The sequence below is a fragment of the Dromaius novaehollandiae genome, chromosome 9 (assembly GCF_036370855.1).
Source record: "Dromaius novaehollandiae isolate bDroNov1 chromosome 9, bDroNov1.hap1, whole genome shotgun sequence".
NCBI lineage: Eukaryota > Metazoa > Chordata > Aves > Casuariiformes > Dromaiidae > Dromaius > Dromaius novaehollandiae.
In genome coordinates this window covers 34,408,024-34,428,270 of record NC_088106.1, presented here as the reverse complement: position 1 = coordinate 34,428,270, position 20,247 = coordinate 34,408,024, and positions in this window count along the sequence as shown.

The following is a 20,247-nucleotide window of genomic DNA, read 5'->3' as shown; positions in this document are numbered from 1 at the left end:
GAGCCACTGAGTGCCTTTTTTTGTGCTTCAGGGCCCTCCGAGTGCCTTGTTTCACATTGTAGCAGCCCCCAAGTGCCTTTTCTTGTGGTTCAGGGCCCTCCGAGTGCCTTTTCTTGTGGTTCAGGGCCCTCCGAGTGCCTGTTTTTGCATTGTAGCAGCCCTCAAGAGCCTTTTCTTGTGCTGTAGGGGGCTTTTTTTGCATTGTAGCAGCCTCCGAGTGCCTTTTTAGGTGGTGCACTGGCCTCCAAGTGCCTTTTTTTCCAGTGCGGGGGCCTCCGAGTGCCTTTGTTTGTGGTGCAGGGGCCTCCGAGTGCCTTTTCTTGTGGTGCACACGCCTCCGAGTGTCTTTTATTCCAGTGTAGGGGCCTCCGAGTGCCTTTTTTGCATTGTAGCAGCCTCCGAGTGCCTTTTTTGTGGTGCACTGGCCTCCAAGTGCCTTTTTTTCCAGTGCAGGGGCCTCCGAGTGCCTTTCTCTACCGTGTAGCAGCCTCCGAGTGCCTTGGTTTGTGGTGCAGGGCCCTCCGAGTGCCTTTCTTTCCGGTGTAGGGGCATCCGAGTGCCTGTTTTCGCATTGTAGCAGCCTCCAAGAGCCTTTTTTTGTGCTGTTGGGGCCACCGAGTGCCTTTATTTCCAGTGTACAGGCCTCCAAGTGCCTCTTTTTCCAGTGCAGGGCCCTCCGAGTGCCTTTATTTCCAGTGTACAGGCCTCCAAGTGCCTCTTTTTCCAGTGCAGGAGCCTCTGAGTGCCTTTTTTGGTGGTGCAGGGCCCTCCGAGTGCCTTGTTTCACATTGTAGCAGCCCCCGAGTGCCTTTTTTTGTGCTGTAGGAGCCACTGAGTGCCTTTCCTTCTGGTTCAGGGGCCTCCGAGTGCTGTTATTTTGGGGGGTGTGGTCCTCCATGTACCTTTTTCTTGTGGCGTAGTGGCCCCGAGTGCCTTTTCTTGTGGTTCAGGGGCCTCTGAGTGCCTTCTTTTGTGGTGCAGGGCCCTCCAAGGGCCTTTGTTTCTGGTGCAGGGCCCTCCAAGTGCCTTCTTTTGCATTGTAGCAGCCCCCAAGTGCCTTTTTTTGTGGTGTAGGGGCCTCCGAGTGCCTTTTTTTGTGGTGCAGGGGCCTAAGGGTGCATTTTTTTGCGGTGTAGTAGCCTCCAAGTGCCTTTCTTTGCAATGTAGGGGCTTCCGAGTGCCTTTTTTTGTGGTGCAGGGGCCTCAGGGTGCATTTTTTTGCAGTGTAGTAGCCTCCAAGTGCCTTTTTTGCAATGTAGCAGCCACGAGTGCCTTTTTAGGTGGTGCACTGGCTTCCAAGTGCCTTTTTTTACAGTGCAGGGGCCTCTGAGTGCCTTTGTTTCTGGTGCAGGGGCCTCTGAGTGCCTTTTTTTGTGCTGTCGAGGCCTCCGAGTGCCTTTCTTTTGTGGTGTCGGGGCCTCTGAGTGCATTTTTTTTTGCGGTGCACTGGCCTCCAAGTGCCCTGTTTTTCAGTGCACTGGCCTCCGAGTGCCTTTTTTTGCGGTGTGGAGGCCTCTGAGTGCCTTTTCTTGTGGTGCAGGGGCTATTGAGTGCCTTTATTTGCAGTGCAGTAGCCTCCAAGTTCCTTTTTTTGCAGTGCAGTAGCCTCCAAGTGCCTTTTTTTGTGGCGAAGGGCCCTCCGAGTGCCTCTTTTTGCAGTGTAGGGGCCTCCAAGTGCCTTCTTTTGTGGTGCAGGGGCATCCAAGCGCCTTTATTTCCGGTGTACAGGCCTGCAAGTGCCTCTTTTTCCAGTGCAGGAGCCTCCGAGTGCTTTTTTTTGTGGTGCAGGGCCCTCCGAGTGCCTTGTTTCGTGTTGTAGAAGCCTCCGAGTGCCTTTGTTTTCGCATTGTAGCAGCCCCCGAGTGCCTTCTTTTGTGGTGCAGGAGCCTCCAAGTGCCTTTATTTCCGGTGTACAGGCCTGCAAGTGCCTCTTTTTCCAGTGCAGGAGCCTCCGAGTGCTTTTTTTTGTGGTGCAGGGCCCTCCGAGTGCCTTGTTTTGCGTTGTAGCAGCCTCCGAGTGCTTTCTTTTCGCATTGTAACAGCCCCCGAGTGCCTTCTTTTGTGGTGTCGGGGCCACCAAGTGCCCTTTTTTGCGGTGCAGGGGCCTCAGGGTGCATTTTTTTGCAGTGTAGTAGCCTCCAAGTGCCTTTTTTTGCAATGTAGGGGCTTCCGAGTGCCTTTTTTTTGTGGTGCAGGGGCCTCTGAGTGCCTTTATTTCTAGTGTACAGGCCTGCAAGTGCCTCTTCTTCCAGTGCAGGAGCCTCCGAGTGCCTTTTTAGGTGGTGCAGGCCCTCTGAGTGACTTTTTTGCAATGAAGGGGCCTCTGAGTGCCTTTATTTCCAGTGTACAGGCCTGCAAGTGCCTCTTTTTCCAGTGCAGGAGCCTCCGAGTGCCTTTCTTTCCAGTGTACAGGCCTGCAAGTGCCTCTTTTTCCAGTGCAGGAGCCTCCGAGTGCCTTTATTTCCAGTGTACAGGCTTGCAAGTGCCTCTTTTTCCAGTGCAGGAGCCTCCGAGTGCCTTTTTTAGGTGGTGCCGGGCCCTCCGAGTGCCTTGTTTCACATTGTAGCAGCCCCCGAGTGCCTTTTTTTGTGCTGTAGGAGCCACTGAGTGCCTTTTTTTGTGCTTCAGGGCCCTCCGAGTGCCTTGTTTCACATTGTAGCAGCCCCCAAGTGCCTTTGCTTGTGCTGTAGGGGTCCCCGAGTGCCTTTTTATTGTGGTTCAGGGGCCCCCGAGTGCCTTTTCTTGTGGTTCAGGGGCCACTGAGTGCCTTGTTTCACATTGTAGCAGCCCCCAAGAGCCTTTTTTTGTGCTGTAGGGGCCACTGAGTGCCTTTTCTTGTGGTGCACATGCCTCCGAGTGGCTTTTATTCCAGTGTAGGGGCCTCCGAGTGCCTTTTTTTGCATTGTAGCAGCCTCCGAGTGCCTTTTTAGGTGGTGCACTGGCCTACAAGTGCCTTTTTTTCCAGTGCGGGGGCCTCCGAGTGCCTTTGTTTCTGGTGCAGAGGCCTCTGAGTGCCTTTTCTTGTGGTGCACAGGCCTCCGAGTGTCTTTTATTCCAGTGTAGGGGCCTCCGAGTGCCTTTTTTTGCATTGTAGCAGCCTCCGAGTGCCTTTTTTGTGGTGCACTGGCCTCCAAGTGCCTTTTTTTCCAGTGCAGGGGCCTCCGAGTGCCTTTCTCTACCGTGTAGCAGCATCCGAGTGCCTTGGTTTGTGGTGCAGGGGCCTCCAAGTGCCTTTCTTTCCGGTGTAGGGGCATCCGAGTGCCTGTTTTCGCATTGTAGCAGCCTCCAAGAGCCTTTTTTTGTGCTGTCGGGGCCACCGAGTGCCTTTCTTTCCAGTGTACAGGCCTCCAAGTGCCTCTTTTTCCAGTGCAGGGGCCTCCAAGTGCCTTTATTTCCAGTGTACAGGCCTCCTAGTGCCTCTTTTTCCAGTGCAGGGGCCTCCGAGTGCCTTTTTTGGTGGTGCCGGGTCCTCCGAGTGCCTTGTTTCACATTGTAGCAGCCCCCGAGTGCCTTTTTTTGTGCTGTAGGAGCCACTGAGTGCCTTTCCTTCTGGTTCAGGGGCCTCCGAGTGCTGTTATTTTGGGGTGTGTGGTCCTCCATGTACCTTTTTCTTGCGGTGTAGTGGCCCCAAGTGCCTTTTCTTGTGGTTCACGGGCCTCCGAGTGCCTTTTTTTTCCAGTGTAGGGGCAGCCGAGTGCCTTTTTTTGTGGTGAAGGGGCCTCCGAGTGCATATTTTTCCGTTGCAGGTGCCTCCGAGTGCCTTTCTCTGCGGTGTAGCGGCCTCCGAGTGCCTTTTTTTCCGGTGTACAGGCCTGCAAGTGCCTCTTTTTCCAGTGCAGGAGCCTCCGAGTGCCTTTTTTGGTGGTGCCGGGCCCTCCGCGTGCCTTGTTTCACATTGTGGCAGCCCCCGAGTGCCTTTTTTTGCAGTGTGGGGGCCACTGAGTGCCTTTTTCTGGGGTATAGAGTCCTCCAAGTGCCTGTTTTTCCACTGTAAGGGCAGCTGAGTGCCTTTTTTTGTGCTGCAGGGCCCTCTGAGTGCCTTTCTTTCCAGTGTAGGGGCACCGGAGTGCCTGCTTTCACATTGTAGCAGCCTCCGAGTGCCTTTTTCTGTGGTGTCGGGGCCACCGAGTGCCTTTTTTTGCGGTGCAGGGGCCTCCAAGTGCCTTTTTTTGCAGTGTAGTAGCCTCCAAGTGCCTTTCTTTGCAATGTAGGGGCTTCCGAGTGCCTTTTTTTGCGGTGCAGGGGCCTCAGGGTGTATTTTTTTGCAGTGTAGTAGCCTCCAAGTGCCTTTTTTTGCAATGTAGCAGCCACGAGTGCCTTTTTAGGTGGTGCACTGGCTTCCAAGTGCCTTTTTTTACAGTGCAGGGGCCTCTGAGTGCCTTTGTTTCTGGTGCAGGGGCCTCTGAGTGCCTTTGTTTCTGGTGCAGGGGCAGCTGAGTGCCTTTCTTTTGTGGTGTAGGGGCCTCTGAGTGCATTTTTTTTTGCGGTGCACTGGCCTCCAAGTGCCCTGTCTTTCAGTGCACTGGCCTCTGAGTGCCTTTTCTTGCGGTGCAGGGGCTACTGAGTGCCTTTTTTTGTGGTGCAGGGGCTACTGAGTGCCTTTATTTGCAGTGCAGTAGCCTCCAAGTTCCTTTTTTTGCAGTGCAGTAGCCTCCAAGTGCCTTTTTCTGCGGTGAAGGGCCCTCCAAGTGCCTTTTCTTGCAGCGTAGGGGCCTCCAAGTGCCTTTGTTTGTGGTGCAGGGGCCTCCAAGTGCCTTTATTTCCGGTGTACAGGCCTGCAAGTGCCTCTTTTTCCAGTGCAGGAGCCTCCGAGTGCTTTTTTTTGTGGTGCAGGGCCCTCCGAGTGCCTTTTTTCACATTGTAGCAGCCCCCGAGTGCCATTTTTGTGGTGTCGGGGCCACCAAGTGCCCTTTTTTGCGGTGCAGGGGCCTCAGGGTGCATTTTTTTGCAGTGTAGTAGCCTCCAAGTGCCTTTTTTTGCAATGTAGGGGCTACCGAGTGCCTTTCTTGGTGGTGCAGGGCCCTCCGAGTGCCTTTATTTCCAGTGTAGGGGCAGCTGAGTGCCTTTCTTTGTGGTGTGGCATCCGAGTGCCTTTCTTTTGTGGTGTAGGGGCCTCCGAGTGCCTTTTTTTGCAGTGTAGTAGCCACCAAGTGCCCTGTTTTTCAGTGTAGTAGCCTCCAAGTGCATTTTTTTTTGCGGTGCACTGGCCTCCAAGTGCCCTGTTTTTCAGTGCACTGGCCTCCGAGTGGCTTTTTTTGCAGTGCAGGGGCTACTGAGTGCCTTTTTTTGCAGTGTAGTAGCCTCCAAGTGCCTTTTTTTGCGGCGGAGGGCCCTCCGAGTGCCTTTTTTTGCAGTGTAGGCGCCTCCAAGTGCCTTCTTTTGTGGTGCAGGGGCCTCCAAGTGCCTTTATTTCCGGTGTACAGGCCTGCAAGTGCCTCTTTTTCCAGTGCAGGAGCCTCCGAGTACTTTATTTTGTGTTGCAGGGCCCTCCGAGTGCCTTTTTTCGCGTTGTAGCAGCCTCCGAGTGCCTTTCTTTTCGCATTGTAGCAGCCCCCGAGTGCCTTCCTTTGTGGTGTAGGGGCCACCAAGTGCCTTCTTTTGTGGTGCAGGAGCCTCCAAGTGCCTTCTTTTGTGGTGCAGGAGCCTCCGAGTGCCTTCTTTTGTGGTGCAGGGGCCTCCAAGTGCCTTTTTTTGCAGTGTAGTAGCCTCCAAGTGCCTTTTTTTGCAATGTAGGGGCGTCCGAGTGCCTTTTTTGGTGGTGCATGGCCCTCCGTGTGCCTTGTTTCACATTGTAGCAGCGCCCGAGTGCCTTTTTTTGTGCTGTAGGAGCCACTGAGTGCCTTTTTTTGTGCTTCAGGGCCCTCCAAGTGCCTTGTTTCACATTGTAGCAGCCCCCGAGTGCCTTTGCTTGTGCTGTAGGGGCCACTGAGTGCCTTTTTTTCAGTTCAGGGGCCTCCAAGTGCCTTTTCTTGTGGTTCAGGGGCCTCTGAGTGCCTTGTTTCACATTGTAGCAGCCCTCAAGAGCCTTTTTTTGTGCTGTAGGGGCCACTGAGTGCCTTTTCTTGTGGTGCACACGCCTCCGAGTGTCTTTTATTCCAGTGTAGGGGCCTCCGAGTGCCTTTTTTTGCATTGTAGCAGCCTCCGAGTGCCTTTTTTGTGGTGCACTGGCCTCCAAGTGCCTTTTTTTCCAGTGCAGGGGCCTCCGAGTGCCTTTCTCTACCGTGTAGCAGCCTCCGAGTGCCTTGGTTTGTGGTGCAGGGCCCTCCGAGTGCCTTTCTTTCTGGTGTAGGGGCATCCGAGTGCCTGTTTTCGCATTGTAGCAGCCTCCAAGAGCCTTTTTTTGTGCTGTTGGGGCCACCGAGTGCCTTTCTTTCCAGTGTACAGGCCTCCAAGTGCCTCTTTTTCCAGTGCAGGGCCCTCCGAGTGCCTTTATTTCCAGTGTACAGGCCTCCAAGTGCCTCTTTTCCCAGTGCAGGAGCCTCCGAGTGCCTTTTTTGGTGGTGCAGGGCCCTCCGAGTGCCTTGTTTCACATTGTAGCAGCCCCCGAGTGCCTTTTTTTGTGCTGTAGGAGCCACTGAGTGCCTTTCCTTCTGGTTCAGGGGCCTCCGAGTGCTGTTATTTTGGGGGGTGTGGTCCTCCATGTACCTTTTTCTTGTGGCGTATGGCCCTGAGTGCCTTTTCTTGTGGTTCACGGGCCTCCGAGTGCCTTATTTTGCATTGTAGCAGTCCCAAGTGCCTTTTTTTGTGCTGTAGGGGCCTCCGAGTGCCTTTTTTTCCAGTGTAGGGGCCTCCGAGTGCCTTTTTTGCATTGTAGCAGCCCCAACTGCCTTTTATTGTGGTGTAGGGGCCTCCGAGTGCCTTTTTTCCCAGTGTAGGGGCAGCTGAGTGCCTTTTTTTGTGGTGTGGCCCTCCGAGTGCCTTTCTTTTGTGGTGTAGGGGCCTCTGAGTGCATTTTTTTTTGCGGTGCACTGGTCTCCACGTGCCCTGTTTTTCAGTGCACTGGCCTCCGAGTGCCTTTTTTTGCGGTGTGGAGGCCTCCGAGTGGCTTTTTTTGCAGTGCAGGGGCTACTGAGTGCCTTTTTTTCCAGTGTAGTAGCCTCCAAGTGCCTTTTTCTGCAGTGCAGGAGCCTACGAGTGCTTTTTTTTGTGGTGCAGGGCCCTCCGAGTGCCTTTTCTCGCGTTGTAGCAGCCCCTGAGTGCCTTCTTTTGTGGTGCAGAGGCCACCAAGTGCCTTTTTTTGCGGTGTAGTAGCCTCCAAGTGCCTTTTTTTGCAGTGTAGTAGCCTCCAAGTGCCTTTTTTTGCAATGTAGGGGCGTCCGCGTGCCTTTTTTGCTGGTGCCGGGCCCTCCGAGTGCCTTGTTTCACATTGTAGCAGCCCCCAAGTGCCTTTTCTTGTGCTGTAGGGGCCCCCGAGTGCCTTTTCTTGTGGTCCAGGGGCCCCCGAGTGCCTTTTCTTGTGGTCCAGGGGCCTCTGAGTGCCTTGTTTCACATTGTAGCAGCCCCCAAGAGCCTTTTTTTGTGCTGTAGGGGCCACTGAGTGCCTTTTCTTGTGGTGCACACGCCTCCGAGTGCCTTTTATTCCAGTGTAGGGGCCTCCGAGTGCCTTTTTTTGCATTGTAGCAGCCTCCAAGTGCCTTTTTAGGTGGTGCACTGGCCTCCAAGTGCCTTTTTTTCCAGTGCGGGGGCCTCCGAGTGCCTTTGTTTCTGGTGCAGGGGCCTCCGAGTGCCTTTTCTTGTGGTGCACACGCCTCCGAGTGTCTTTTATTCCAGTGTAGGGGCCTCCGAGTGCCTTTTTTTGCATTGTAGCAGCCTCCGAGTGCCTTTTTTGTGGTGCACTGGCCTCCAAGTGCCTTTTTTTCCAGTGCAGGGGCCTCCGAGTGCCTTTCTCTACCGTGTAGCAGCATCCGAGTGCCTTGGTTTGTGGTGCAGGGCCCTCCGAGTGCCTTTCTTTCTGGTGTAGGGGCATCCGAGTGCCTGTTTTCGCATTGTAGCAGCCCCTGAGAGCCTTCTTTTGTGGTGTTGGGGCCACCGAGTGCCTTTATTTCCAGTGTAGGGGCAGCCGAGTGCCTTTTTTTGTGGTGTAGGGGCCTCCGAGTGCATATTTTTCCGTTGCAGGTGCCTCCGAGTGCCTTTCTCTGCGGTGTAGCGGCCTCCGAGTGCCTTTTTTTCCGGTGTACAGGCCTGCAAGTGCCTTTTTTTCCAGTGCAAGAGCCTCCGAGTGCCTTTTTTGGTGGTGCCGGGCCCTCCGCGTGCCTTGTTTCACATTGTAGCAGCCCCCGAGTGCCTTTTTTTGAGGTGTAGGGGCCACTGAGTGCCTTTTTCTGGGGTGTAGCAGCCTCCAAGTGCCTGTTTTTCCACTGTAAGTGCAGCTGAGTGCCTTTTTTTGTGCTGCAGGGCCCTCTGAGTGCCTTTCTTTCCGGAGTAGGGGCACCGGAGTGCCTGTTTTCACATTGTAGCAGCCCCCGAGTGCCTTTGCTTCTGGTGCAGGGCCCTCCAAGTGCCTTTGTTTCTGGTGCAGGGCCCTCCGAGTGCCTTGTTTCACATTGTAGCAGCCCCCGAGTGCCTTTTTTTGTGCTGTAGGAGCCACTGAGTGCCTTTCTGGTTCAGGGGCCTCCGAGTGCTGTTATTTTGGGGGGTGTGGTCCTCCATGTACCTTTTTCTTGCGGTCTAGTGGCCCCGAGTGCCTTTTCTTGTGGTTCAGGGGCCTCCGAGTGCCTTCTTTTGTGGTGCAGGGCCCTCCAAGTGCCTTTGTTTCTGGTGCAGGGCCCTCCAAGTGCCTTTTTTTGTGGTGTAGGGGCCTCCGAGTGCCTTTTTTTTCCAGTGTAGGGGCAGCCGAGTGCCTTTTTTTGTGGTGAAGGGGCCTCCGAGTGCATATTTTTCCGTTGCAGGTGTCTCCGAGTGCCTTTCTCTGCGGTGTAGCGGCCTCCGAGTGCCTTTTTTTCCGGTGTACAGGCCTGCAAGTGCCTCTTTTTCCAGTGCAGGAGCCTCCAAGTGCCTCTTTTGGTGGTGCCGGACCCTCCGCGTGCCTTGTTTCACATTGTGGCAGCCCCCGAGTGCCTTTTTTTGAGGTGTAGGGGCCACTGAGTGCCTTTTTCTGGGGTGTAGCAGCCTCCAAGTGCCTGTTTTTCCACTGTAAGGGCAGCTGAGTGCCTTTTTTTGTGCTGCAGGGCCCTCTGAGTGCCTTTCTTTCCGGTGTAGGGGCATCGGAGTGCCTGATTTCGCATTGTAGCAGCCCCCGAGTGCCTTCTTTTGTGGTGTCGGGGACACCGAGTGCCTTTTTTTACGGTGCAGGGGCCTCAGGGTGCATTCTTTTGCAGTGTAGTAGCCTCCAAGTGCCTTTTTTTTGCAATGTAGGGGCTACCGAGTGCCTTTCTTGGTGGTGCAGCGCCCTCCGAGTGCCTTTCTTTCCAGTGTACAGGCCTCCAAGTGCCTCTTTTTCCAGTGCAGGGGCAGCCGAATGCCTCTATTTCCAGTGTACAGGCCTCCAAGTGCCTCTTTTCCCAGTGCAGGAGCCTCCGAGTGCCTTTTTTGGTGGTGCCGGGCCCTCCGAGTGCCTTGTTTCACATTGTAGCAGCCCCCGAGTGCCTTTTTTTGTGCTGTAGGAGCCACTGAGTGCCTTTTTTTCCAGTGTAGGGGCAGCCGAGTGCCTTTGTTTCTGGTGCAGGGGCCTCCGAGTGCCTTTTTTTCCAGTGTAGGGGCAGCCGAGTGCCTTTGTTTCTGGTGCAGGGGCCTCCGAGTGCCTTTTTTTGCATTGTAGCAGCCCCCAAGTGCCTTTTTTTGTGCTGTAGGGGCCTCCGAGTGCCTTTTTTCCCAGTGTAGGGGCAGCTGAGTGCCTTGTTTTGTGGTGTGGCATCCGAGTGCCTTTCTTTTGTGGTGTAGGGGCCTCTGAGTGCATTTTTTTTTGCGGTGCACTGGTCTCCACGTGCCCTGTTTTTCAGTGCACTGGCCTCCGAGTGCCTTTTTTTGCGGTGTGGAGGCCTCCGAGTGGCTTTTTTTGCAGTGCAGGGGCCACTGAGTGCCTTTTTTTGCAGTGTAGTAGCCACCAAGTGCCTTTTTTTTTCAGTGTAGTAGCCTCCAAGTGCCTTTTTTTGTGGTGCAGGGCCCTCCGAGTGCCTTTTCTTGCAGTGTAGGGGCCTCCAAGTGCCTTCTTTTGTGGTGCAGGGGCCTCCAAGTGCCTTTATTTCCAGTGTACAGGCCTCCAAGTGCCTCTTTTTCCAGTGCAGGAGCCTCCGAGTGCCTTTTTTGGTGGTGCAGGGCCCTCCGAGTGCCTTGTTTCGCGTTGTAGCAGCCTCCGAGTGCCTTTCTTTTCGCATTGTAGCAGCCCCCGAGTGCCTTCTTTTGTGGTGTCGGGGCCACCAAGTGCCTTTTTTTGCTGTGCAGGGGCCTCATGGTGCCTTTTTTTGCAGTGTAGTAGCCTCCAAGTGCCTTTTTTTGTAATGTAGGGGCTTCCGAGTGCCTTCTTTTGTGGTGCAGGAGCCTCCGAGTGCCTTCTTTTGTGGTGCAGGAGCCTCCGAGTGCCTTCTTTTGTGGTGCAGGGGCCTCCAAGTGCCTTTTTTTTGCAATGTAGGGGCCTCAGGGTGCATTTTTTTGCAGTGTAGTAGCCTCCAAGTGCCTTTTTTTGCAATGTAGGGGCGTCCGAGTGCCTTTTTTGCTGGTGCCGGGCCCTCCGAGTGCCTTGTTTCACATTGTAGCAGCCCCCGAGTGCCTTTTTTTGTGCTGTAGGAGCCACTGAGTGCCTTTTTTTGTGCTTCAGGGCCCTCCGAGTGCCTTGTTTCACATTGTAGCAGCCCCCAAGTGCCTTTTCTTGTGGTTCAGGGCCCTCCGAGTGCCTTTTCTTGTGGTTCAGGGCCCTCCGAGTGCCTGTTTTTGCATTGTAGCAGCCCTCAAGAGCCTTTTCTTGTGCTGTAGGGGGCTTTTTTTGCATTGTAGCAGCCTCCGAGTGCCTTTTTAGGTGGTGCACTGGCCTCCAAGTGCCTTTTTTTCCAGTGCGGGGGCCTCCGAGTGCCTTTGTTTGTGGTGCAGGGGCCTCCGAGTGCCTTTTCTTGTGGTGCACACGCCTCCGAGTGTCTTTTATTCCAGTGTAGGGGCCTCCGAGTGCCTTTTTTGCATTGTAGCAGCCTCCGAGTGCCTTTTTTGTGGTGCACTGGCCTCCAAGTGCCTTTTTTTCCAGTGCAGGGGCCTCCGAGTGCCTTTCTCTACCGTGTAGCAGCCTCCGAGTGCCTTGGTTTGTGGTGCCGGGCCCTCCGAGTGCCTTTCTTTCCGGTGTAGGGGCATCCGAGTGCCTGTTTTCGCATTGTAGCAGCCTCCAAGAGCCTTTTTTTGTGCTGTTGGGGCCACCGAGTGCCTTTATTTCCAGTGTACAGGCCTCCAAGTGCCTCTTTTTCCAGTGCAGGGCCCTCCGAGTGCCTTTATTTCCAGTGTACAGGCCTCCAAGTGCCTCTTTTTCCAGTGCAGGAGCCTCTGAGTGCCTTTTTTGGTGGTGCAGGGCCCTCCGAGTGCCTTGTTTCACATTGTAGCAGCCCCCGAGTGCCTTTTTTTGTGCTGTAGGAGCCACTGAGTGCCTTTCCTTCTGGTTCAGGGGCCTCCGAGTGCTGTTATTTTGGGGGGTGTGGTCCTCCATGTACCTTTTTCTTGTGGCGTAGTGGCCCCGAGTGCCTTTTCTTGTGGTTCAGGGGCCTCTGAGTGCCTTCTTTTGTGGTGCAGGGCCCTCCAAGGGCCTTTGTTTCTGGTGCAGGGCCCTCCAAGTGCCTTCTTTTGCATTGTAGCAGCCCCCAAGTGCCTTTTTTTGTGGTGTAGGGGCCTCCGAGTGCCTTTTTTTGTGGTGCAGGGGCCTAAGGGTGCATTTTTTTGCGGTGTAGTAGCCTCCAAGTGCCTTTCTTTGCAATGTAGGGGCTTCCGAGTGCCTTTTTTTGTGGTGCAGGGGCCTCAGGGTGCATTTTTTTGCAGTGTAGTAGCCTCCAAGTGCCTTTTTTGCAATGTAGCAGCCACGAGTGCCTTTTTAGGTGGTGCACTGGCTTCCAAGTGCCTTTTTTTACAGTGCAGGGGCCTCTGAGTGCCTTTGTTTCTGGTGCAGGGGCCTCTGAGTGCCTTTTTTTGTGCTGTCGAGGCCTCCGAGTGCCTTTCTTTTGTGGTGTCGGGGCCTCTGAGTGCATTTTTTTTTGCGGTGCACTGGCCTCCAAGTGCCCTGTTTTTCAGTGCACTGGCCTCCGAGTGCCTTTTTTTGCGGTGTGGAGGCCTCTGAGTGCCTTTTCTTGTGGTGCAGGGGCTATTGAGTGCCTTTATTTGCAGTGCAGTAGCCTCCAAGTTCCTTTTTTTGCAGTGCAGTAGCCTCCAAGTGCCTTTTTTTGTGGCGAAGGGCCCTCCGAGTGCCTCTTTTTGCAGTGTAGGGGCCTCCAAGTGCCTTCTTTTGTGGTGCAGGGGCATCCAAGCGCCTTTATTTCCGGTGTACAGGCCTGCAAGTGCCTCTTTTTCCAGTGCAGGAGCCTCCGAGTGCTTTTTTTTGTGGTGCAGGGCCCTCCGAGTGCCTTGTTTCGTGTTGTAGAAGCCTCCGAGTGCCTTTGTTTTCGCATTGTAGCAGCCCCCGAGTGCCTTCTTTTGTGGTGCAGGAGCCTCCAAGTGCCTTTATTTCCGGTGTACAGGCCTGCAAGTGCCTCTTTTTCCAGTGCAGGAGCCTCCGAGTGCTTTTTTTTGTGGTGCAGGGCCCTCCGAGTGCCTTGTTTTGCGTTGTAGCAGCCTCCGAGTGCTTTCTTTTCGCATTGTAACAGCCCCCGAGTGCCTTCTTTTGTGGTGTCGGGGCCACCAAGTGCCCTTTTTTGCGGTGCAGGGGCCTCAGGGTGCATTTTTTTGCAGTGTAGTAGCCTCCAAGTGCCTTTTTTTGCAATGTAGGGGCTTCCGAGTGCCTTTTTTTTGTGGTGCAGGGGCCTCTGAGTGCCTTTATTTCTAGTGTACAGGCCTGCAAGTGCCTCTTCTTCCAGTGCAGGAGCCTCCGAGTGCCTTTTTAGGTGGTGCAGGCCCTCTGAGTGACTTTTTTGCAATGAAGGGGCCTCTGAGTGCCTTTATTTCCAGTGTACAGGCCTGCAAGTGCCTCTTTTTCCAGTGCAGGAGCCTCCGAGTGCCTTTCTTTCCAGTGTACAGGCCTGCAAGTGCCTCTTTTTCCAGTGCAGGAGCCTCCGAGTGCCTTTATTTCCAGTGTACAGGCTTGCAAGTGCCTCTTTTTCCAGTGCAGGAGCCTCCGAGTGCCTTTTTTAGGTCGTGCCGGGCCCTCCGAGTGCCTTGTTTCACATTGTAGCAGCCCCCGAGTGCCTTTTTTTGTGCTGTAGGAGCCACTGAGTGCCTTTTTTTGTGCTTCAGGGCCCTCCGAGTGCCTTGTTTCACATTGTAGCAGCCCCCAAGTGCCTTTGCTTGTGCTGTAGGGGTCCCCGAGTGCCTTTTTATTGTGGTTCAGGGGCCCCCGAGTGCCTTTTCTTGTGGTTCAGGGGCCACTGAGTGCCTTGTTTCACATTGTAGCAGCCCCCAAGAGCCTTTTTTTGTGCTGTAGGGGCCACTGAGTGCCTTTTCTTGTGGTGCACATGCCTCCGAGTGGCTTTTATTCCAGTGTAGGGGCCTCCGAGTGCCTTTTTTTGCATTGTAGCAGCCTCCGAGTGCCTTTTTAGGTGGTGCACTGGCCTACAAGTGCCTTTTTTTCCAGTGCGGGGGCCTCCGAGTGCCTTTGTTTCTGGTGCAGAGGCCTCTGAGTGCCTTTTCTTGTGGTGCACAGGCCTCCGAGTGTCTTTTATTCCAGTGTAGGGGCCTCCGAGTGCCTTTTTTTGCATTGTAGCAGCCTCCGAGTGCCTTTTTTGTGGTGCACTGGCCTCCAAGTGCCTTTTTTTCCAGTGCAGGGGCCTCCGAGTGCCTTTCTCTACCGTGTAGCAGCATCCGAGTGCCTTGGTTTGTGGTGCAGGGGCCTCCAAGTGCCTTTCTTTCCGGTGTAGGGGCATCCGAGTGCCTGTTTTCGCATTGTAGCAGCCTCCAAGAGCCTTTTTTTGTGCTGTCGGGGCCACCGAGTGCCTTTCTTTCCAGTGTACAGGCCTCCAAGTGCCTCTTTTTCCAGTGCAGGGGCCTCCAAGTGCCTTTATTTCCAGTGTACAGGCCTCCTAGTGCCTCTTTTTCCAGTGCAGGGGCCTCCGAGTGCCTTTTTTGGTGGTGCCGGGTCCTCCGAGTGCCTTGTTTCACATTGTAGCAGCCCCCGAGTGCCTTTTTTTGTGCTGTAGGAGCCACTGAGTGCCTTTCCTTCTGGTTCAGGGGCCTCCGAGTGCTGTTATTTTGGGGTGTGTGGTCCTCCATGTACCTTTTTCTTGCGGTGTAGTGGCCCCAAGTGCCTTTTCTTGTGGTTCACGGGCCTCCGAGTGCCTTTTTTTTCCAGTGTAGGGGCAGCCGAGTGCCTTTTTTTGTGGTGAAGGGGCCTCCGAGTGCATATTTTTCCGTTGCAGGTGCCTCCGAGTGCCTTTCTCTGCGGTGTAGCGGCCTCCGAGTGCCTTTTTTTCCGGTGTACAGGCCTGCAAGTGCCTCTTTTTCCAGTGCAGGAGCCTCCGAGTGCCTTTTTTGGTGGTGCCGGGCCCTCCGCGTGCCTTGTTTCACATTGTGGCAGCCCCCGAGTGCCTTTTTTTGCAGTGTGGGGGCCACTGAGTGCCTTTTTCTGGGGTATAGAGTCCTCCAAGTGCCTGTTTTTCCACTGTAAGGGCAGCTGAGTGCCTTTTTTTGTGCTGCAGGGCCCTCTGAGTGCCTTTCTTTCCAGTGTAGGGGCACCGGAGTGCCTGCTTTCACATTGTAGCAGCCTCCGAGTGCCTTTTTCTGTGGTGTCGGGGCCACCGAGTGCCTTTTTTTGCGGTGCAGGGGCCTCAGGGTGCATTTTTTTGCAGTGTAGTAGCCTCCAAGTGCCTTTCTTTGCAATGTAGGGGCTTCCGAGTGCCTTTTTTTGCGGTGCAGGGGCCTCAGGGTGTATTTTTTTGCAGTGTAGTAGCCTCCAAGTGCCTTTTTTTGCAATGTAGCAGCCACGAGTGCCTTTTTAGGTGGTGCACTGGCTTCCAAGTGCCTTTTTTTACAGTGCAGGGGCCTCTGAGTGCCTTTGTTTCTGGTGCAGGGGCCTCTGAGTGCCTTTGTTTCTGGTGCAGGGGCAGCTGAGTGCCTTTCTTTTGTGGTGTAGGGGCCTCTGAGTGCATTTTTTTTTGCGGTGCACTGGCCTCCAAGTGCCCTGTCTTTCAGTGCACTGGCCTCTGAGTGCCTTTTCTTGCGGTGCAGGGGCTACTGAGTGCCTTTTTTTGTGGTGCAGGGGCTACTGAGTGCCTTTATTTGCAGTGCAGTAGCCTCCAAGTTCCTTTTTTTGCAGTGCAGTAGCCTCCAAGTGCCTTTTTCTGCGGTGAAGGGCCCTCCAAGTGCCTTTTCTTGCAGCGTAGGGGCCTCCAAGTGCCTTTGTTTGTGGTGCAGGGGCCTCCAAGTGCCTTTATTTCCGGTGTACAGGCCTGCAAGTGCCTCTTTTTCCAGTGCAGGAGCCTCCGAGTGCTTTTTTTTGTGGTGCAGGGCCCTCCGAGTGCCTTGTTTCACATTGTAGCAGCCCCCGAGTGCCATTTTTGTGGTGTCGGGGCCACCAAGTGCCCTTTTTTGCGGTGCAGGGGCCTCAGGGTGCATTTTTTTGCAGTGTAGTAGCCTCCAAGTGCCTTTTTTTGCAATGTAGGGGCTACCGAGTGCCTTTCTTGGTGGTGCAGGGCCCTCCGAGTGCCTTTATTTCCAGTGTAGGGGCAGCTGAGTGCCTTTCTTTGTGGTGTGGCATCCGAGTGCCTTTCTTTTGTGGTGTAGGGGCCTCCGAGTGCCTTTTTTTGCAGTGTAGTAGCCACCAAGTGCCCTGTTTTTCAGTGTAGTAGCCTCCAAGTGCATTTTTTTTTGCGGTGCACTGGCCTCCAAGTGCCCTGTTTTTCAGTGCACTGGCCTCCGAGTGGCTTTTTTTGCAGTGCAGGGGCTACTGAGTGCCTTTTTTTGCAGTGTAGTAGCCTCCAAGTGCCTTTTTTTGCGGCGGAGGGCCCTCCGAGTGCCTTTTTTTGCGGCGGAGGGCCCTCCGAGTGCCTTTTCTTGCAGTGTAGGGGCCTCCAAGTGCCTTTATTTCCGGTGTACAGGCCTGCAAGTGCCTCTTTTTCCAGTGCAGGAGCCTCCGAGTACTTTATTTTGTGTTGCAGGGCCCTCCGAGTGCCTTTTCTCGCGTTGTAGCAGCCTCCGAGTGCCTTTCTTTTCGCATTGTAGCAGCCCCCGAGTGCCTTCTTTTGTGGTGCAGGAGCCTCCGAGTGCCTTCTTTTGTGGTGCAGGAGCCTCCGAGTGCCTTCTTTTGTGGTGCAGGGGCCTCCAAGTGCCTTTTTTTGCAGTGTAGTAGCCTCCAAGTGCCTTTTTTTGCAGTGTAGTAGCCTCCAAGTGCCTTTTTTTGCAATGTAGGGGCGTCCGAGTGCCTTTTTTGGTGGTGCATGGCCCTCCGTGTGCCTTGTTTCACATTGTAGCAGCGCCCGAGTGCCTTTTTTTGTGCTGTAGGAGCCACTGAGTGCCTTTTTTTGTGCTTCAGGGCCCTCCAAGTGCCTTGTTTCACATTGTAGCAGCCCCCGAGTGCCTTTGCTTGTGCTGTAGGGGCCACTGAGTGCCTTTTCTTGTGGTTCAGGGCCCTCCGAGTGCCTTTTCTTGTGGTTCAGGGGCCTCTGAGTGCCTTGTTTCACATTGTAGCAGCCCTCAAGAGCCTTTTTTTGTGCTGTAGGGGCCACTGAGTGCCTTTTCTTGTGGTGCACACGCCTCCGAGTGTCTTTTATTCCAGTGTAGGGGCCTCCGAGTGCCTTTTTTTGCATTGTAGCAGCCTCCGAGTGCCTTTTTTGTGGTGCACTGGCCTCCAAGTGCCTTTTTTTCCAGTGCAGGGGCCTCCGAGTGCCTTTCTCTACCGTGTAGCAGCCTCCGAGTGCCTTGGTTTGTGGTGCAGGGCCCTCCGAGTGCCTTTCTTTCTGGTGTAGGGGCATCCGAGTGCCTGTTTTCGCATTGTAGCAGCCTCCAAGAGCCTTTTTTTGTGCTGTTGGGGCCACCGAGTGCCTTTCTTTCCAGTGTACAGGCCTCCAAGTGCCTCTTTTTCCAGTGCAGGGCCCTCCGAGTGCCTTGTTTCACATTGTAGCAGCCCCCGAGTGCCTTTTTTTGTGCTGTAGGAGCCACTGAGTGCCTTTCCTTCTGGTTCAGGGGCCTCCGAGTGCTGTTATTTTGGGGGGTGTGGTCCTCCATGTACCTTTTTCTTGTGGCGTATGGCCCTGAGTGCCTTTTCTTGTGGTTCACGGGCCTCCGAGTGCCTTATTTTGCATTGTAGCAGTCCCAAGTGCCTTTTTTTGTGCTGTAGGGGCCTCCGAGTGCCTTTTTTTCCAGTGTAGGGGCCTCCGAGTGCCTTTTTCGCATTGTAGCAGCCCCTGAGAGCCTTCTTTTGTGCTGTCGGGGCCACCGAGTGCCTTTCTTTCCAGTGTACAGGCCTCCTAGTGCCTCTTTTCCCAGTGCAGGGGCCTCCGAGTGCCTTTTTTGGTGGTGCCGGGCCCTCCGAGTGCCTTGTTTCACATTGTAGCAGCCCCCAAGTGCCTTTTCTTGTGCTGTAGGGGCCCCCGAGTGCCTTTTCTTGTGGTCCAGGGGCCCCCGAGTGCCTTTTCTTGTGGTCCAGGGGCCTCTGAGTGCCTTGTTTCACATTGTAGCAGCCCCCAAGAGCCTTTTTTTGTGCTGTAGGGGCCACTGAGTGCCTTTTCTTGTGGTGCACACGCCTCCGAGTGCCTTTTATTCCAGTGTAGGGGCCTCCGAGTGCCTTTTATTCCAGTGTAGGGGCCTCCGAGTGCCTTTTTTTGCATTGTAGCAGCCTCCAAGTGCCTTTTTAGGTGGTGCACTGGCCTCCAAGTGCCTTTTTTTCCAGTGCGGGGGCCTCCGAGTGCCTTTGTTTCTGGTGCAGGGGCCTCCGAGTGCCTTTTCTTGTGGTGCACACGCCTCCGAGTGTCTTTTATTCCAGTGTAGGGGCCTCCGAGTGCCTTTTTTTGCATTGTAGCAGCCTCCGAGTGCCTTTTTTGTGGTGCACTGGCCTCCAAGTGCCTTTTTTTCCAGTGCAGGGGCCTCCGAGTGCCTTTCTTTCTGGTGTAGGGGCATCCGAGTGCCTGTTTTCGCATTGTAGCAGCCCCTGAGAGCCTTCTTTTGTGGTGTTGGGGCCACCGAGTGCCTTTATTTCCAGTGTAGGGGCAGCCGAGTGCCTTTTTTTGTGGTGTAGGGGCCTCCGAGTGCATATTTTTCCGTTGCAGGTGCCTCCGAGTGCCTTTCTCTGCGGTGTAGCGGCCTCCGAGTGCCTTTTTTTCCGGTGTACAGGCCTCCAAGTGCCTCTTTTTCCAGTGCAGGAGCCTCCGAGTGCCTTTTTTGGTGGTGCCGGGCCCTCCGCGTGCCTTGTTTCACATTGTGGCAGCCCCCGAGTGCCTTTTTTTGCAGTGTGGGGGCCACTGAGTGCCTTTTTCTGGGGTATAGAGTCCTGCAAGTGCCTGTTTTTCCACTGTAAGGGCAGCTGAGTGCCTTTTTTTGTGCTGCAGGGCCCTCTGAGTGCCTTTCTTTCCGGAGTAGGGGCACCGGAGTGCCTGTTTTCACATTGTAGCAGCCCCCGAGTGCCTTTGTTTCTGGTGCAGGGCCCTCCAAGTGCCTTTGTTTCTGGTGCAGGGCCCTCCGAGTGCCTTGTTTCACATTGTAGCAGCCCCCGAGTGCCTTTTTTTGTGCTGTAGGAGCCACTGAGTGCCTTTCTGGTTCAGGGGCCTCCGAGTGCTGTTATTTTGGGGGGTGTGGTCCTCCATGTACCTTTTTCTTGCGGTCTAGTGGCCCCGAGTGCCTTTTCTTGTGGTTCAGGGGCCTCCGAGTGCCTTCTTTTGTGGTGCAGGGCCCTCCAAGTGCCTTTGTTTCTGGTGCAGGGCCCTCCAAGTGCCTTTTTTTGTGGTGTAGGGGCCTCCGAGTGCCTTTTTTTTCCAGTGTAGGGGCAGCCGAGTGCCTTTTTTTGTGGTGAAGGGGCCTCCGAGTGCATATTTTTCCGTTGCAGGTGTCTCCGAGTGCCTTTCTCTGCGGTGTAGCGGCCTCCGAGTGCCTTTTTTTCCGGTGTACAGGCCTGCAAGTGCCTCTTTTTCCAGTGCAGGAGCCTCCAAGTGCCTCTTTTGGTGGTGCCGGACCCTCCGCGTGCCTTGTTTCACATTGTGGCAGCCCCCGAGTGCCTTTTTTTGAGGTGTAGGGGCCACTGAGTGCCTTTTTCTGGGGTGTAGCAGCGTCCAAGTGCCTGTTTTTCCACTGTAAGGGCAGCTGAGTGCCTTTTTTTGTGCTGCAGGGCCCTCTGAGTGCCTTTCTTTCCGGTGTAGGGGCATCGGAGTGCCTGATTTCGCATTGTAGCAGCCCCCGAGTGCCTTCTTTTGTGGTGTCGGGGACACCGAGTGCCTTTTTTTACGGTGCAGGGGCCTCAGGGTGCATTCTTTTGCAGTGTAGTAGCCTCCAAGTGCCTTTTTTTTGCAATGTAGGGGCTACCGAGTGCCTTTCTTGGTGGTGCAGCGCCCTCCGAGTGCCTTTCTTTCCAGTGTACAGGCCTCCAAGTGCCTCTTTTTCCAGTGCAGGGGCAGCCGAATGCCTCTATTTCCAGTGTACAGGCCTCCAAGTGCCTCTTTTCCCAGTGCAGGAGCCTCCGAGTGCCTTTTTTGGTGGTGCCGGGCCCTCCGAGTGCCTTGTTTCACATTGTAGCAGCCCCCGAGTGCCTTTTTTTGTGCTGTAGGAGCCACTGAGTGCCTTTTTTTCCAGTGTAGGGGCAGCCGAGTGCCTTTGTTTCTGGTGCAGGGGCCTCCGAGTGCCTTTTTTTGCATTGTAGCAGCCCCCAAGTGCCTTTTTTTGTGCTGTAGGGGCCTCCGAGTGCCTTTTTTCCCAGTGTAGGGGCAGCTGAGTGCCTTTTTTTGTGGTGTGGCATCCGAGTGCCTTTCTTTTGTGGTGTAGGGGCCTCTGAGTGCATTTTTTTTTGCGGTGCACTGGTCTCCACGTGCCCTGTTTTTCAGTGCACTGGCCTCCGAGTGCCTTTTTTTGCGGTGTGGAGGCCTCCGAGTGGCTTTTTTTGCAGTGCAGGGGCTACTGAGTGCCTTTTTTTGCAGTGTAGTAGCCACCAAGTGCCTTTTTTTTTCAGTGTAGTAGCCTCCAAGTGCCTTTTTTTGTGGTGCAGGGCCCTCCGAGTGC